Raw genomic sequence first — 6,000 nt, 5'->3', positions numbered from 1 at the left:
CCTCCAGCCCTGTATGTCCTTTACCAATCAACTTCCCAGCTCTTTACTTCACCATTGCCCCCCTCCCATTCCCGGTTTCACCAATCACCTTGTGGTTCTTTCTCCCCTCCCCTCAACTTCTTACTCTGACTCCTCATGTTTTACTCCTGTCCTGATGAAAGGTCTCAGAACGAAATGTCGACTGTACTCATTTCCATAGGCGCTGCCTGGCCGGCTGAGTTCCTCCAGCATTTTGTGTGTGTGTTGCTCGGATTTCCACCGTCTGCAGATTTTCTATTGTACATGTAACATATTGTAAATTAGCATGGCGGGTACTTCAGAACTGATCAAAGAGTCAATATTGAACTAACTGATTTCAGAGCAGCTGTTGTAAATGTTCTGTCATCTGTGATGGTTTTCCAAGCTTACTCGATCTCAGAATGCTCTGCTGATTAGTTTTAATTCAGTCCTTGCAATGAGGTCTCTCTGAGAGCTGTGCCATTCCCTTGTGATTGTCATTACTGGAGTCAACTATTCCCACATCTTTTTGACAACAGGAAGTTGATGTTTTCCAAAGAAAATAAATTCAAAGAACAGTACATCCTTTTCTTCCATTAAGGCAACTAACTGAGAATAAATAAAGTATTCTCTTCTGGCTTTTCCATTAATGCACTTTATTGGGATATTTACTTTGCTCTTGGTCTTGAATGTATTTCATCTGGGGACACATGTGAACTGACACACATTCTCTAAAGTGTTTCGCTGTCCAGGACTAGCAATCATCTTGAAACAAGTACAAAATAATTCATAGCAAAAATCCTACCGAACTGTTAAAACATTGCAAGTTTCTTTGAAGATTCCATCGTGCTGTAGGTATGGTTGTGACTCTTGGCAGAGCAGGCTTGAGTACAGACCCACTTCACGTGAAGTACCCTGAATTCATGGTGATACTGGAGCATGGTTGCTGAGTTGCAGGCGATATTACACTGCAAGGATATTTATTACTCCCAACAGGATCTTAGCTGTGGAACACATTAGCAGAGGCCCATGTGAGTCATCTTCAATACAGTGTTTCCCACTATACTTCCAGGAGGATCAGTGGTTACAATCATCATAGCTCTTCAAGTTGATCACTAACACTGAGAAATGCTTTTCGATTACAGCCGGATAGCACTGTTCTACTTCAGAACTAGACGCAATGGCATCAAGTGTGTTGGAAGTGTAATAAACTGCGTTTGGTATAGTCATAGTCATAGTCATAGTAATACTTTATTGATCTTGGGGGTAATTGGTTTTCGTTACAGTTGCACCACAAATAATAAATAGTAATAGGACCATAAATAGTTAAATAGTAATATGTAAATTATGCCAGTAAATTATGAAATAAGTCCAGGACCAGCCTATTGGCTCAGGGTGTCTGGCCGTCCAAGGCAGGAGTTGTAAAGTTTGATGGCCACAGGCAGGAATGACTTCCTATGACGCTCTGTGCTGCATCTCGGAGGAATGAGTCTCTGGTTGAATGTACTCCTGTGCCCACCCAGTACATTATGTAGTGGATGGGAGACATTGACCAAGATGGCGTGCAACTTAGACAGCATCCTCTCTTCAGACACCACCGTGAGTGTATACAAGGAAAAGGTTATAGGATGTTGAAGGTCACGTTCAGGTAGAATTAATGAAAGATATGATCTGCAAATTATGCAAATGTTGCTAAATTAACAACTAAACATGACTCCAACATTACTGTAATATTTCCAACAGTTTTTTTTGTAGATTGCCACATTCAAAACATCCAGTGACTCATACCATGACAGATGCTCTTATGCCAAGATTCAGTTATCAAAGAACAGCTTCCATGTCAAAAGGTTTCCTCATTGACAGATAGTACTTCCATGTATACAGTATCTGTAAATTCAGTGAATATTTACAGTATATTCACTGTAAATTTTTATTTGGAATTGATTATAATGATATTTATGTGAATATACTTTGCACATTAATTTGACATAAAAACATAAGAAATAGGAGCAGGAGTGGGCCATCTGGCCCATCAAGCCTGCTCTGTCATTCAATAAGATCATGGCTGATCTGACCATGGACTCATCTCCACCTACCTGCCTTTTCCCCATTACTCTGAACTCCCCTATGCTGCAAAAATCTATCCACCCTTGTCTTAAATATATTTACTGAGGTAGTCTCCATTGCTTGTTTAGGCAGAGAATTCCACAGATTCACCACTCTCTGGGAAAAGCATTTCCTCCTCATCTCCATCCTAAATCTACTCCCCCGAATCTTGAGCCTATGTCCCCTATGACAAAAGCTTTTGAACCATTTAGCTTACACCAATACTTTCTCCAGAATTGTTCAGGGTCATTTAGTTCTATTAATTAATCTTATCGCCAGAGAGAAAAATGCTGGCTCATTTGTCTGTATTGACTGTAAAAAGTAACAATAGTCTGCCATTATCTACTGTTGAATATCCCCTAGAGCAAATCAAAACTTTAAAAAGTACCATAAAAGTTAGTGCAGGTAACCAGTTAAAGAAAAACAGACTCTGTACAAGGCTTTCTCCATTTAATGAGTTATTTAAAATGTACTCCACATGGAACATTGCTGTAGGTAAGCAGCATCCATCATCAGAGATATCCACCACCCAGATCATGCTCTCTTCTTGCTGCTGCCATCAAGTAGAAAGTACAAGAACCTCAGGACTCACACCACCGTTGAAGAACAGTTACTACCCCTCAACCATCAGGCTTTTGAATAAATTGGGAAAACTACCTTCACCTGCCCCATCATTGAAATGTTCCCACAACCAATGGCCTCACTTTAAGTTCCGTGCCTATTCTGGTATCTGTCCCCCACTTTTCCTTCGCTACATCGACGACTGCATTGGCGCTGCTTCCTGCACGCATGCAGAACTCATTGACTTTATTAACTTTGCCTCCAACTTTCACCCTGCCCTCACGTTTACCTGGTCCATTTCCGACACCTCCCTCCCCTTTCTAGATCTTTCTGTCTCTGTCTCTGGAGACAGCTTATCCACTGATGTCTACTATAAGCCTACTGTCTCTCACAGCTATCTGGACTATTCCTCTTCTCACCCTGTCTCTTGCAAAAACGCCATCCCCTTCTCACAATTCCTCCGTCTCCACCGCATCTGCTCTCAGGATGAGGCTTTTCATTCTAGGACGAGGGAGATGTCTTCATTTTTTAAAGAAAGGGGCTTCCCTTCCTCCACTATCAACTCTGCTCTTAAACGCATCTCCCCCATTTCACGTACATCTGCTCTCACTCCATCCTCCCACCACCCCACTAGGAATAGGGTTCCCCTGGTCCTCACCTACCACCCCACCAACCTCCAGGTCCAACATATTATTCTCCGTAACTTCCGCCACCTCCAACGGGATCCCACCACTAAGCATATCTTTCCCTCCCCCCCTCTCTCTGCATTCCGCAGGGATCGCTCCCTACACAACTCCCTTGTCCATTCGTCCCCCCCATCCCTCCCCACTGATCTCCCTCCTGGCACTTATCCGTGTAAGCGGAACAAGTGCTACACATGCCCTTACACTTCCTCCCTTACCACCATTCAGGGCCCCAAACAGTCCTTCCAGGTGAGGCATCACTTCACCTGTGAGTCGACTGGGGTGATATACTGCGTCCGGTGCTCCCGATGTGGCCTTTTATATATTGGTGAGACCCGACGCAGACTGGGAGACCGCTTTGCTGAACATCTACGCTCTGTCCGCCAGAGAAAGCAGGATCTCCCAGTGGCCACACATTTTAATTCCACATCCCATTCCCATTCTGACATGTCTATCCACGGCCTCCTCTACTGTAAAGATGAAGCCACACTCAGGTTGGAGGAACAACACCTTATATTCCGTATGGGTAGCCTCCAACCTGATGGCATGAACATTGACTTCTCTAACTTCTGCTAGGCCCCACCTCCCCCTCGTACCCCATCTGTTACTCTTTTTTATGCACACATTCTTTCTCTCACTCTCCTTTTTCTCCCTCTGTCCCTCTGAATATACCTCCTGCCCATCCTCTGGGTCACCCCCCCCCCCGTCTTTCTTCCCGGACCTCCTGTCCCATGATCCTCTCGTATCCCCTTCTGCCTATCACCTGTCCAGCTCTCGGCTCCATCCCTCCCCCTCCTGTCTTCTCCTATCATTTTGCATCTCCCCCTCCCCCTCCAGCTTTCAAATCCCTTACTCACTCTTCCTTCAGTTAGTCCTGACGAAGGGTCTCGGCCTGAAACGTCGACTGCGCCTCCTCCTATAGATGCTGCCTGGCCTGCTGCGTTCACCAGCAACTTTGATGTGTGTTGCCTCACTTTAAGGATTCTTTGTCTCGTTATCTCATGTTCTGGGTATTTATTCCATATATTTATATTTGTATTTGCATGGTTTGTTGTCTTCTGCACTCCGGTTGATCTTTCATTGATCCCGTTATAACTACTATTCTGTAGATTTGTTATGTGCGCAGGAAAATGAACTTCAGAGTTGTATATAGTGACATATATGTACTTTGATAATAAAATTTACTTTGAACTTTGAACTTTACTTTGTACTTAAAGTAAAAAGCAAAGATTTAGTGCTGGTCATTGAATTAACAATATAAAAATAATAGATTTATATTTCAATTTACTGTTCAAGTGCAGCATCCAAAATAACTACTAACATTTTCAGGCACATATGGAATAAATAACATTGGATTTAGTACTGGAAAAAGTCTCAAGTTTTTTTGACGTTACTGATGATTCATGATCTTGCTTAGCTAACTGTGAATATGCAGTAAGTAATAAGGGAACTATCTAAATAGCCACAGAGTCAAACTCCACACAGCTGTCTCAATAATAAAGATATCATTTCAACAAAGCATTTGAGTGATATTTTGATAAATTTTGCAAATTCACTCCCAGTGACAAAGGTTTCAGTCCCTCAGTCCCAGACAGTATTGGACATTAAACAGGAAATGCCTGTGTAGGGATAAATGACAAAACAGAACAACATCATTTGGAAAACATTTTCTTTTATAAACAGTGCCTTTCATTTGTTTGAATATATAATTTTAACTATATTCAGGGGTGCAGTTATACAAACGTAATAATACTTATTTGTAATTAAGTCTTAATACTTCACTACAATTACAAGTGACAGAATAACATTGGACTCATGACCCAGTATGACTCATAAGTGAAGTGTTTTGTGATTCCCCTCAGAGGGGACTTGATATTACATAGAATAACTTTAGAATCACATCAAACAGGGCTTGAAAAGTACTCCGGGACCTTTAAAACCCCTGTTAAAAACCTTTAGCACTTTATAAACCAAAACCAATTAAAAAAAAATGTGAAAGCAAGAGAGTGCACATAGGGCCTTGGGAATGCAACTTATCAGCCTTGACTTAGTTGGTGGCACTCTCACCTCTGGGTCATCAAACCCCACTCTGGGGACTTAAGTACAAAAAAAGACCTATACCTCAGTACCTTGTACTGTTGTATAATGATCTTTTGAAGGAAATATGAGAAGCCCGGAATGAGTGGACAGCCAGCACTTGTTTCCCAGGACTGCGATGGAAAATACCAGATGACATACTTCTAAGGCAAGTGGAGGATGATGTTGAGGCGATGTCAGAGGTAGGTTTTACACACAGAGTGGGAGAAGTGTCTGCAATGCACTGGCAGGGGTAGTGGTGGAGGCTGATAAATTAGGAGGATTTAAGCGACTCTTAGTCACATGGGTGAAAAATAACAGAGGGTCATGGGCTTTGTAGAGGGATGGGCTAGATTAATTGTGGAGAAAGTTAAAAAATTAGCACAACATTGAGGGCCAAGAGGCCTGTAGTGTGCTGTAGTTAACATACACAAAACACTGGAGGAACTCAGCAGGTCAAGCAGCATCTATGCCAGGGAATAAACAGTCGACACTTCAGGCCAAGACCCTTCATCAGTCCTGCATCTGCAGAATTTCTTTGTTCTATGTTCTATATAAAAGTTAAAACAAAACTTAG

This window comes from Mobula hypostoma, chromosome 27 (genome assembly GCF_963921235.1).
Source record: "Mobula hypostoma chromosome 27, sMobHyp1.1, whole genome shotgun sequence".
NCBI lineage: Eukaryota > Metazoa > Chordata > Chondrichthyes > Myliobatiformes > Myliobatidae > Mobula > Mobula hypostoma.
Note: the sequence above shows the minus strand (reverse complement) of the source record.